Genomic DNA, 12,797 nt, shown 5'->3' with positions numbered 1-12,797 from the left:
CATCCCTGCTCTGGCTTCCCCCTGGGCTTTGGAGGCACTACAGGCCAGGGTGTCATCTTCAGGGTGCGAGTGGAATGTAGGGAGGGGGGGTTCGGTACTTACAGGTATGCCTTGAGGGGTTCATTGGGGTAGTTTAGGGACAGGGTCTATGTCAGGTGGGGGGGGGTGGGCCATGGCGGGTAGGTGGATTATCTTACTGTGGCTGTAATTGCATTTATCAATAATTGTCAATGAATTTTCGCTGCTTACTGATGTGCTATGTTTTGGAGCTGGTTTTTATAAAATAAAAAGATTTTTTTTTTTAAAACAATAACCATTGTTCTCTGAGAGACTATATTATTATCCTGAACTGATCATTCGCCAATTATGGCAATTCATAACAAATAGTGCATCTCACTGTCCGAGTTCAAACCATACAGTATCTCTCTCAATTTACAGATCCAGAATACCTCATACTGCCTCAGGCGCATTTCCTGATTGCCAACCCGTCTATCCACTGGGACATGATCAATGGCATGGAATTTAAAATTGCTCTTGGGAATCGCAGATTCACAGATATGTACCCCAAGGGCATTGTTTACATCATTTTTAATGCAGGCTCGCCTGTGTTCTTGTATACGTACACGTAGCTGTCTTACTGTGCTGCCTACATAAATTCTCTGGCAATTACATATGATCACATAAATTACGAATGTAGACTGGCAATTCATGAGGTATTTGACCTCATGCGTGAAGTCACTGTTGTATTTGAACGAGGTTGTTTTGTTAAGTCCCAAACTACAAATATTACAGCTTCCACAAGTGTAGAAACCTTTGGGGCAAGTCAGCCAGTTGATATTATTGCTTGGTCTGAGTGCCGTGTAGCTTGGGCAAAGAGTTTCTCTAAGCGTACCAGATCTTTTATATACAATTGATGGTTTCTCTCTAATTAGAGTGCCCACCCCGGGTATTCCCCTCAAGATGTTCCAATGTTTGCTTAGTACTTTAAAGATCTCTTGATTATAGAGGGAATACTTGGTGATGAAAGATAGTCGTTCTTTATCTGGTGACTCAATCTTTGATTTTGTTTTCAATGTATCACATCTTTTGACAATTCTTACTTTATTTAATGCATGTCTAAGATCATTATCCCTGTAGTCTCTTTTTTCAATCGTTGTACCGTAGCATTAGCCTGTTCCTCAAACAGTCTATCATTGCTACATTTTCGACGACCCGAATTAGTTCTCCAAATGGGATCGCACACTTGGTGCTGTTAGAATGAGCACTTTGAAAATGTAAAATACTGTTTACAGCTGTCTCTTTTCTGTAAAGTGAGGTCTGTAACTTTCCCTCCCCAACATATATTTCAAGATCAAGGAAATGTATTCTCGCCTTTGATCTGTCCATGGTTAGACGTACATTGAAAGAATTTGAATTAAAGAAATCAAAACATTTTAATAATTTAAGTTCCGGTCCTGTCCAAATCATAAAAATATCATCAATGTAACGTCCCCAAAAAAACACATCATCTGTCCAGACACTCGCACGATGGGACCATACAAATATATTTTCGAACCACCCCATGAAGATGTTCGCATAGGTTGGTGCAAATTTTGAACCCATCGCGGTTCCACGTTGTTGATGATACCAGTCCTGGTCGAATAGAAAGAAATTGTTGCACAGGATCAGGTCAACCATTTCCATAATCATACCATTATGTTCCAGAAACTTAGCCGGTCTGGTAGAAAGGAAAAAATCAACGGCTAATACGCCGAATTCTTTCTTGATACAAGTGTATAAGGACTTGACATCCATGGTCACAAGCCACATGGAGTCGTCCCATAAAGTTAAAAGCAATGTTTTCAGTAGTCACAATGTTTAAGATCATGCTTGTATAAGATGTGTTATTCAACTGTAAAAGAGTGGGGTGTTCGACTTCCATTAATGTCTCTCCTTTGATTTTTGCTTGTTCAAGTCTGTCCCTACCTGTTAACCCTGCTAAAATGTGACCAATATAGTCTGCTGAAATACAAGGAATATGTACGATGTGTGACCAAAGGTGAGAAAATCATGTCCTCAAAAAGTGAACCGTGTAAGTGTAAAAAAAGAGGGGCATGGGTGTATTCTCTTAAGGTCTCATTTCAGTCGTTTTGCTTACTCTCTCCCTGACAATTTGGCCAAAATGTTACTGCACATGTTTGCAGTGTTTTAAACAAGGTGGAATCATTTTATATATTTGTTCTTTCTATTTATGAAAAGAATGGTGGTGATCGCTTTTCTTTCTGTTTTTCACATGATACTAACAGGAAACCCCGAGCATGGTATGTTACTACTGCATGTATCAGCTATGAATAGATATGTCAAATGGGCATGAAGACTTAAATCTAAGGATTTTATGTTGATTATATATTGACATATAGCGCACTAAGTATTGACCTTTTTTGTCTTTCCCACTTTGATTTTATAATTTTGGTTATGTGGTCTTTTCCTTTGATCTCAACTCTCTTTGTATGCTCCTTGCACCTCCACTGGGTAACCTCTCTGTCAATCCAATCTTTTTGAGAAAACGCGCGGCTTTGCGGTGATTGCAGGGTGTACCTTTTGTGTATGTGTGTCGGGCGGTGTTCCCGAACACAATTGGGGTGCTCTATGAATTGATTCTCAAAAATTGTTGGACTGGAGGTGAGATCGTTAAATTCATGTGGGGCTGTTGCCACAAATTTATACTTATGTAGAGCGTACTTTTGTCCGGTCTCAATAAAGCTTGGCCCCTTTTTTCATTTACATTTTAAAGGCAGACTCTCTACAGTATAGGGATTGGTAGAATGTTGACCAATCGTATCACTTCTCGTAAAAGGAGTTTGTGTGATCGTAGTAGGTCACATAATTCCTGATGTGAGATAACTTATTATAGGTTGAGAATATACCACATGATCAGTGACGTTTTCCTTATGCTGGACCTCGCACCCGCCCACTCGATTTTTTTATGTATATGAAGACGCGCGCTGAAAGAAACTTGGCGTCTTCTGATCGGTGTGGACGGTAGTCGGGTCAGAGATAGTGCGCACACGAAAGCACTCGTATCTGTAAGTACCTGTTTTTGTAGGGCGGGTTGAATGACGGTTCGGGATGCGCTTTATTAATAGACTGGAACCTTGCTGCTCGTCGGTAGTAGCAGACTTAATAACCATGGTAAACTATCGCTGAGGAAGTGCATGTGGGAACATTTGCTACACCAGGTCCCTTGTTGTGTTTAAATCTGTATCGATACTCAGGTTGGGAATATGTGTAATGAACAATTCCTGAACCCGATGATGCAGTAAATGCTGTACGCATGCAACTTGTTTGTCTTCATGCCGTTTTCTATTCGTAAATGATTGAAAGTTATTATAACTGATACTGAGCAACAATAACATGTTATACCTTACCTTTCTTCAGTTTATTATGATAGCTCCCCTTGCCAGCAAGCCTTAAAAGCTTTTTCTCTCCCTCATTATTTGTTTTACATGCTCATGCAACCTGAATCTCAGATGCAGAAGACACATACCGCATCTGGGTATGATGATTGTAATTTTATATGACAATATTGTTCGGATATAGGACGTTTCGTCATTTTAATTATTTTTAGGGAGTCAACTACCATATTGACCAGGTATCCTACCATGGATTACTGAAATACTTACGTTCACCTGTACGTCAACTTCATACGTGTAAAGGTATGAGGATTTTGTTTTAAGACTACAGGTCTTCTACTTTGACAATAATGTGGGAGACAGTAGGGTGCTCATAGTTTCCCCGTTTTTCCTTTCCCACTTTGTTGTAGTATATCGGATAAGTGGAAGCGCTATGTTTAAAAGTCACACGCTTGGGGGGCGTGTCCAAGATGGCGACGGAGTAAGACGTGTTTTCTGTCCCTCCGCCGTCGTGATCTGCTCAGCCTTGTCCAGCGCCTTCCCTGGGCCCTACCAGCGGCTCTCCTTCTAGCGCGACACTCCCGGAGTCACTGGGGTGCCCTGTGTGCGACCGGGGCCGTGAGGGTGACAGGCTGGTCCCGCTTCCACGTCTGGGCCTGTGCCGTGGCGGACGTGTGAAGACGGGGACTTGCGTACAGCGGTGAGAAGGCGGGCCCACCAGTCTGCACTGCCGCGGAGCCGCCCGCCCGGACAGAGATCGACTGTGCCCACGGCGATCGGAGGTCCAGCCTCACTGGGGTGGGTCGCGGAGCTGCCCGGCGAGGCCCCTGGAGTAACATCGCCTTGAACTGGGGGGCACGGCGAGGCCCCTGGACTACGCTATCGCGGGGATTTGCGGCCTAGCTCCCGGACGCGGTTCCCAACCTCCAGCTTGGATCCGGAGAAGTGACGGGGGCGGCGCCGACCCCGGACCAGCGTTGCCGGACACGGAGCTTTGCTGGGGGCTCTCTGATCTTGGGATCTCCTGCGGCCCGTAGCAGTTTCGGACCCCGGTGGCGGCCTGCTGACGGGGGGCCACGTGCTCCCTCCCTACGGCCTGAAGCGTGACCCAGCTGTGCCTTGGAGACAGAGCCGGCCTCCCCCTGCACAGACCCTGTGATCTGCGACCCGGTGCCGAGACACACTATTGACAATCCGGCCCCCTGCGGTGCGGCCGGTCGTGGCCCGAGGGGGGGCTGTGGTGGCGCCCCCCCCCTGACTGGTGTTGGGCCGCGATGGCGCACAGAAACCGCAAGGACAAGCCCGGTAAGGAGGGGCCTCTCAGGGGATCACAGGCGGCGTCGTCCCCGAGCACTAGCACCGGCTCCTCTCCCCGGATGCACGATGATGAAGCTCCGGCCACCAAGGCCTTCATGCTAGAACTCTTCTCCGCCATTAAAGAGGACATCTCGGAGCTGCGGTCTCAGCTCGCCTCGGACCTTCGAGAGGTGAGAAGGGATGTGGATGGCATTGGCGAGAGGGTCGCTACGTTAGAGGAACACGATCTGGGCATGGCGGAGGACGTGCATCAGCTGCAACAGGATGTGATCAGGCTAACGGAGCAAAACTTGGACTTGCAGGCCCATGCTGAGGACCTGGAGAACCGCTCTCGCCGAAATAACATTCGCATCCGCGCGGTGCCATGGGAAGGTGAGGCGGGGGATTTGCGTGGATATGTGGAAGCACTTTGTTTGCAGATCCTGGGTGAGGAAGACCTGCGGGAGATCAGAATGGACAGGGCACATCGAGTCGGGCTGCTGAGAGGCGCGGGGGCTCCACCCCCGGACATTTTGGTCTGCATACATGATTTCCAACTTAAAGAACGTATTCTTCGGAAGGCGAGGGGGATTGCTGACTTGCAGTTCAGAGGACACCGTCCCCAGCTTTTCCAGGACTTGGCTGCTTCCACGCTGCAAAAGAGGCGCACTTTTAAACCTGTGACTTCCTACCTAAGGGAAAGTGGTGTGGCGTATTCCTGGGGCCATCCCTTTTGCCTAATCTTTCGCTGGCAGAACAGGTTAGTCCAGGTCCGATCGCTGCAAGCAGCCAGGGAACTACTGGGCTTGGACGAGCCTGCCCCCTCCCCGAGTGCGGATCAATCTCCAGCGTGACGCCGAAGACGTTCGCCTTCCTGGCAAAGAGTGGGGCGCCCGACGACGCACAGCAGACCGGATCCCTCGGCCAGCCAACAGGAGAGGAATGGAGCGGTGGCCTCGGTAGTGAATGTGACAGAGTCGCTGTCACAGAGCAGCTCGGGAGCGGCATGAACCTGCAGGGAAGGCTGATAGGCGACGGAGGGGCACCCCCCCTCCGTTCAGGTACCGTGGGTAAATATGTACTTTTGGAGAAGACACCCCGGTCCAAGAACTGAATGGGACATTGTCCGATGCCCCACCCGCAACCTGCGGTGGGCTGCTGAAGCCGCCCTTTTGGTGGCCTTTTGCTTTTTTTTTTGTTTCCTTTTTCTGTTGGCCCGTGGGGCCCTTGCAGTTAATAGTGGAGGAGGCACTCCTGTTGAGGCTCTCCAGACCTGGGGGTGGGGAGGGTGTTGGGGGGGAAGTTTGAGGGGGGGAAAGGGAGGTGGTGGTGGTAGCGAGAATGCTTGTCGCAGATTGTTTCTGTCTCCGCAGTATCCAGATGTAGGGGGCAGGAGGGAAGGAACCGGGTGGGATGTGTGTTTGATAAGACTTCAGGGGTACTGGGTGGAGTGGTGTGTGTCGGGTGTAGGGAGAAGGGACGCTGAGCTGCATGTGAGTGCTTGCCCGTCATGCCGGTCGTTGTTGGCACCTGGAATGTAAAGGGGCTGAATTCCCCTCAAAAGAGGCAAAAGGTGTGGAAATATATTTTGGATCATGATTTGGATGTGGTGGCCTCCAGGAAACACATCTGGCAAGGAAGGACGAATCCCGCCTCAAGCACAGGCAATATCCATTGATATATAGATCTTCAGCCCACACTAAGCACAGAGGAGTGGCTCTTATGTTCCGTTCAGCAGTGCGATTTCAACCGCTGGGAGTCAGGAACGATAAAGAGGGTAGATGGATTTTGGTCAAGGGGGTACTTCGGGGTAAATTGTGTACTTTTCTAGTCCTCTACGCTCCTAATGTAGGTCAAAATAAGTTTCTCCACGACCTGCTAACCACAGTGATGGATTTTGTTGAGGGGCGTTTTTTGTCCTGGGGGACTTTAATCTAGTATGGGACCGTGATCTGGACTGCTCTCGTCCCCAGAGGGCGGAGGCGGGAGTTAGCTCGGCTGAGACAAAAGAGAGGTTTGTGGACTGTGGGCTCTTCGACGGGTGGCGGGCCCTCCATCCCTTCACCCGGGACTACACCTATTACTCACATGTCCATCAATCCTATTCTCGACTAGACTATGGCTTTCTGAGCCAATCCATATGAGGAGCCTTGAGCGATGCCAAGATCTTCCCCCTTTCGGTCTCCGATCATAGCCTGCTGACCCTGTGTTTTCGTTGGGCACCGGATAGCGCCGGACCGCGCAAGTGTTACTTCCCGGCCTCTTTGATCAGAGATGACCCCTCCAGTAGAGCTTTGCTGGCGGCGATCCGGGAATTTTTTTACCTTAACCCTGTCCAAGATACCTCAGTCTTTGTCACCTGGGATACTTTTAAGGCGTCGATCAGGGGCAGTTGCTTAGCCCTCAACGCGGCTCTCAATCGGCAGCGCCGGAAGGAGAGAGAGGGATTGGAGGACGAATTGGCTAGGTTAGAAGTGTCGCATAAACAAAATCCCACTAGGCAGACACTCCGCTCCCTGACAGCGGTCCGGGGTAAACTCAGGTCCCACTATAATAATAGAGCGGAGTTCACTCTCCTGAAATTGCGCCGTCTCTCCTACTCACAGGGTAACAAGATTGGAAAACACCTAGCGCGCCAGTTGAGGGACAAACGGGAGAAGGAATATATAGGCGGTATTCAGGATCATAGGGGTGACCTGCATCATCGAGATGAGGAAAAAGCTGAACTTTTTGGAGAGTTTTATGCGGCGCTCTATTCAGGAGATTCCCTGGATCCTACGCCCACAGGGACTATCTTGGTGCTCTTCCACTCCCCCCCGTCTCTCCCGAATGGAACGACCTGCTGGAGGCCCCCTTCACTACGGAGGAGGTGCTGACGGCGATCAAAGCCCTGAAACTCAATAAGGCACCCGGGGCTGACGGCTTTACGGCGCTCTTTTATCGGACCTTTGCGGCAGCCATAAGTGACCATTTGGTGCACCTCTTCAATGTCATGGCGGACTCGGGCACGACCACGGGCTCCATGGCTGAGGCAGTGGTGTTGATTATCCCCAAGCCGGGGAAGGACCCTTCCAAGTGCTCCTCCTACAGACCTATAGCGCTGCTGAATATAGACGCCAAGTTGTACTCGTCCATACTGGCAACTAGGTTACAAGATCTTATGCCCACACTCATCCACCCCGACCAATCCGGATTCATTAAGGGGCGCCAGACCCACAATAACACTCGCCGTGTGGTCCATCTTATTGAAAAGGCTAACCGCTTCCGCATCCCTGCGGTATTGGTGGGGTTGGATGCGGAAAAGGCTTTCGACCGGGTGGACTGGGGATTCCTTTTCCAGACCTTGACGGCTTTTGGATTTTCACCCAAATTTTTGAACATGATCCGTGTGAACTATAGTTGCCCCCGCTCCAGAGTCTCGGTCAACGGTCACCTGTCGGCCTTCTTCCCCCACTCCCGGGGTACGAGGCAGGGATGCCCGCTTTCGCCCCTGCTCTTTGCGTTGAGTATTGAGCCACTGGCGATGGCGGTCCGGGAACACCCCGCCATCCAGGGACTGCCCTTCACTGGCGAACAACACAAAATCTCGTTGTTTGCTGACGACGTCCTGCTGTCTTTATCGGATCCTGCACGCTCTCTGCCCCAGGTCCAGGCTGAACTAGAACGCTTTGAGAGAGTGGCGGGCTTCAAGGTCAACTACGACAAGTCCTTTATTTTGAACCTTACGCTTCCCCTGGCTGAGGTGGACCGCCTTCGCCCGTTGTCCCCCCTGCCGTGGACGCTTTCTTCCCTTCTGTATCTGGGGATCCACCTCACCCCAACGGTGGGGAAGCTGTATGCCGCCAACTTTCCCCCTTTGTTGGCGAGTATCCGCTCTGATCTGAGGCGCTGGCTACCCCTTTATATCTCGTGGCTGGGACGGATACACGCGATTAAAATGACCCTGCTCCCCAAGATGCTGTATTTATTCCAGGCGCTCCCCTTTGTGGTCGATGCCGACTTCTTTCGCAGTATAAAGACCCTCATGCTCCGCTTTATTTGGAGGGGAGGGAGGGCCCGCTTCTCCTACACCACACTTAGACGGCCACGAGAGGAGGGGGGTGTTGGCCTGCCGGACATGCTGCTCTACTATAAAGCTGCGCAGCTCCGGGTGTTAGTAGAGTGGTCTCAACCGGAATCAGAAAAACACTGGCTCCATATGGACAGGAGTGTGGCGGGGAGGACAATCTGGGACCTGGTGTGGAAACCCAAGAAGGACAGACCCAAAAATGCGTACATCAGCACTCCCACGGGCACCACCTTGAAGGTGTGGGACTCGCTCGCCGGGGATGAGAGATGGACTACGTTCCCCTCCCCGTTTACGCCCATCCACTTCAACCCTGCCTTCCCTCCTGCCCAATTTGAGGGACCCTTTGACGTCTGGAAGAAGGGGGGATGTATGGCCCTCACCCACCTGTTTCATGGAGTAGCCCCACTGTCATTCGACAACTGCAGACGGGACTAGGAGGTCCTACCGACGGAGCGATACCATCATGCTCAACTTCTCCACTGGGCGCTTTCCCCTGCTGTTCGCAACGCCGCCACTAGAGCTCTCACCCCCTTTGAGTCCTTCCTTGTTCGAACCTCTAGCATGCGGGGAACTATTTCCTTTCTTTACCGCCACCTCCTGTCCACAGCGATTTCCCCAAGCCTCGGTACATGGATTCATGGGAAGGTATGCTGGACCAAGAGATTTCTGAGGTAGAGTGGTCACGGTTGTGGAGAGACCTAGCAAAACATAATCACTCTGTTGAACTCCGAGAGGCCCATCTCTAAACAATGATGGACTGGTACCTCACCCCGGCCAAACTCCACCGTATATTTCCGGGCACTTCCGACAGATGTTGGCGGGGCTGTGGCCTGCTGGGCGACTTCCGCCATGTTTGGTGGGACTGCCCCGCTATTCGCCCCTATTGGGAGGAAATCCTCTCTCATGTTAAAGAGATCCTGGGATACCCAGTGGCAGACTCAATGGCACATGTGTTATTGGGTCTCCGAGATCCACTGCTGGAACATCAGACCCGGGCGGATAAGAAGATCTTATGGTTGTGCTTAGGGGCGGCTAAGACTACCCTGGCTGCGGCCTGGAAGAAGAAGGAGGCCCCAGCGATTTCCTTATGGTATGCTAGACTGTGGCGACTGTTAAGCATGGAGCGCATGGCTGAGGTCTTCTTAGGGGATTTTAAAAACTTCACCTTCCGCTGGGGTCCACTGGTCCGCTTCCTTACTAAGGGGCTTCCGTCTGCGGTCTACCCACCTACATTGCGTGCCCTGCATCTATTCCAGGTATGAATGCTGGTTCTGTGTTTGGATGTGAGTATGGGACGCTACCACCACCGGGGGAGGGGGTGGGTTGGTTGGGGGGGTGTTCTTTTTGGGTTTTGTTTTTAATTTTTCTTGTTGAATCTCTGGGACATTGTGCCTGGATTGTGGCGGGAGTCACTCAACGCTACTACTGGGAGGCGGCTGCCGATTACGTTTCTCCATGATAACAGGGCCTACCCGGACTGTGTTGCTAACGCTCCTAAGCACATTGGACTTGCTTCCCGCTTTGTAATTGTTATCATACGTGCCCGTCCTCTGGTGGGGGTCTTCGGCTATATTCTTGACTCTCTCCCGCCTGCCAAGCTTGCCCCCTGTGAGGGGAGTTGTGCGAGATTGTCGCGAGTGTATTAATTTCTGTTGCCTAATATTAAAATACATCTTTGATAAAAAAAAAAAGTCACACGCTTGGGGTTTGAAGTGTGGTTTCTTTTCTGGCTGAAGTCATTATTATTGGCTGCCTGTGGAGTAATCTCTCATTTCATCGCAGTATATTTTACTGTCGTTTTTTAAGATATGAATTTGGCACAAAATAGACTCCAAGACTGGGTCTTACGTGTTTGTGGTTTTGACCAGAGCGCACAAATTTGGTGGCTTTCGTTTCTGTCTTTTTCACGTTCTGTTTCATGATAACCACATTGACATGCTTGGAATCTAATGGTCTATGAAGGTTTTTAAGATCACGAGAAGTCTGAAAATAGCAATTGTATTGTGTCATGTATTAATAAATGTAATGCTTACTTGAATGACCAATCAATACATTGTGTTTACAGCCCTGAGGAAGCCCCCTGTGGGACAAAACGCGTTGGCTGTTTGTGCTGTTGGGCTTGTAACATCTCTTTGACTACAAGAAAAGATTAAAAGAAGTGCATTAAAAAACGAAGAAGAAAGCCGGTGTTTTATTAACTACATGTGTATTGATGCTCTATAACTGTATTCTGTTGCCTCTCTGTGTGTTACATATTGTTTAATTGTTTGAGTCCGGTGGCAGTCGACCAAAGAGGTGGGCAATGGTGAATTTATGTTCTTAAAATAATATATGTGTATAGCTAGGTGGTGCGGCCATCAGTATCCCTTACTGCCTGTTCTCTAGTGACAGCCTCGCAGTTACTCAATATTTCACTAACCCACAGGTTGCGTGCGTGCAACGGGAAAACTGTTTCTGATGCTCGGGCTGCACCTAAATTTTAAAGAGGCAAGTACAGAAGCTGCATTGATTGCATATTAATAAATGCCTGTCTGTGGAGTAACCTAATTGATATGGAAACTTCACCAAGGTTTGAAAGGGACCACAATCCATTGGTCCTCCATCTCAGAAGATACCACTTCCCAGGAACATTTGACTGCTCCTCCTTTAAAAACAGTGGTGTAGCTATCTAAAATAACAGAAGGAATGTAACATGGAACCAAATTATCAACACCTCTCTAATCTTAGAGTCTGTTTACAAAAAAATGCCTTGACCTGGGGCGTCTTTTGGATCATCTATCTAATCACCTTGTAATTTAGGAATGCATATTTTATTATTTGATCAGCTCAGGAATCTCTTTGCTAGAAATGTTTACAGGCGTCAACACAGTCGAGAGATAAAGAGTGGTTTAATAGAGACTGTAGGTTTAGTAAAGCAATATTAGTGCTAGCTATAAAATGGGACAACAGCCATGCAATACGCCGGTCCATGGCTGAATACAGGGAGTGCATTAAGAAAACAAAACTTGAATTGGTTAGATCTCCTTGAGGCTTCTAGGCTCAAAGATGTAAAAAAACGTCTGCCACATGGCGTCCCAAACTCCTTTTTGACAACAGAGGTGCAGGTTCCACCATCTGAATGAGTGAGACAGCTTGAGGCCTTGGATAATGTGTCACCTGAGAACATTGAACCTGCTAATGACATTCCCCTCGTTAATTATGCTGTAAAGCTGGGAAAGGTGTCCTTTTTTCATTACAAGACTCATTGTTGGCTATTATACCTCAAAAGAAGGTGAAAGCACCAGCTTGGATAAAATACCTTCAGATCTTTTTTTGTCTGAATCAAGGTCTGGGCTCCATTTGTCACCATTTTTTCTAATGCAATTTTTTCCAGAGACCTAATACCAGAATCCTGGAGGGGACTGAGATTGTGCCAATCTTTAAAAAAGGTAGCCATACTGACCCCAGTAATTACCGCCCAAGGTGAAAATCTATAGACTTCACAAGAGGTAGTCTGTACGCTCCTTTTGTGAACCTACGGGCGGCCGTTGACAAGGTTCAGAGAAAGAAATTGTGGGAATTCATGGCTTATTTGAATGTCCCAAGTGACTTAGTGGGTGTAATTAGACGTTTATATACCAAACCGTTTGCCCAGGTAAAATGGAGCTGCAATGGAGAGGTGACTGAAAAAATTAAAGTCAGCAAGGGCGTGCACCAGGGGTGTGTGCTGGCACCAACACTTTTCCTTCTCTTTTTAAATGGGTGAATTGACCACTTTTGGAGGTGTGAGAATGGCTCGCCTGTTCTGGCAAGCCGATTGTTTGCGGATGACAGTCTTCTTATATCTATAACTCAGCAATACCTGTAAACCTTGCTTGAAGTATTTCTAAACTTTTGTAACTCACCTGGTCTGGAAATCAATTCTGGGAAAACCAAATTATGGCATTCACCCCCATAAAAAATTCCAGGGCAAACTAAGATTGGATAATAGTGATATTGGAAAAGTGACTACGTTTGATAACTTGGAGTTAGGATAACTGATTCGCTGCTTGCCGTGAGAA

The sequence above is a fragment of the Lissotriton helveticus genome, chromosome 4_1 (genome assembly GCF_964261635.1).
Source record: "Lissotriton helveticus chromosome 4_1, aLisHel1.1, whole genome shotgun sequence".
Taxonomy (NCBI): domain Eukaryota; kingdom Metazoa; phylum Chordata; class Amphibia; order Caudata; family Salamandridae; genus Lissotriton; species Lissotriton helveticus.
This window is presented reverse-complemented; position numbering follows the sequence as displayed.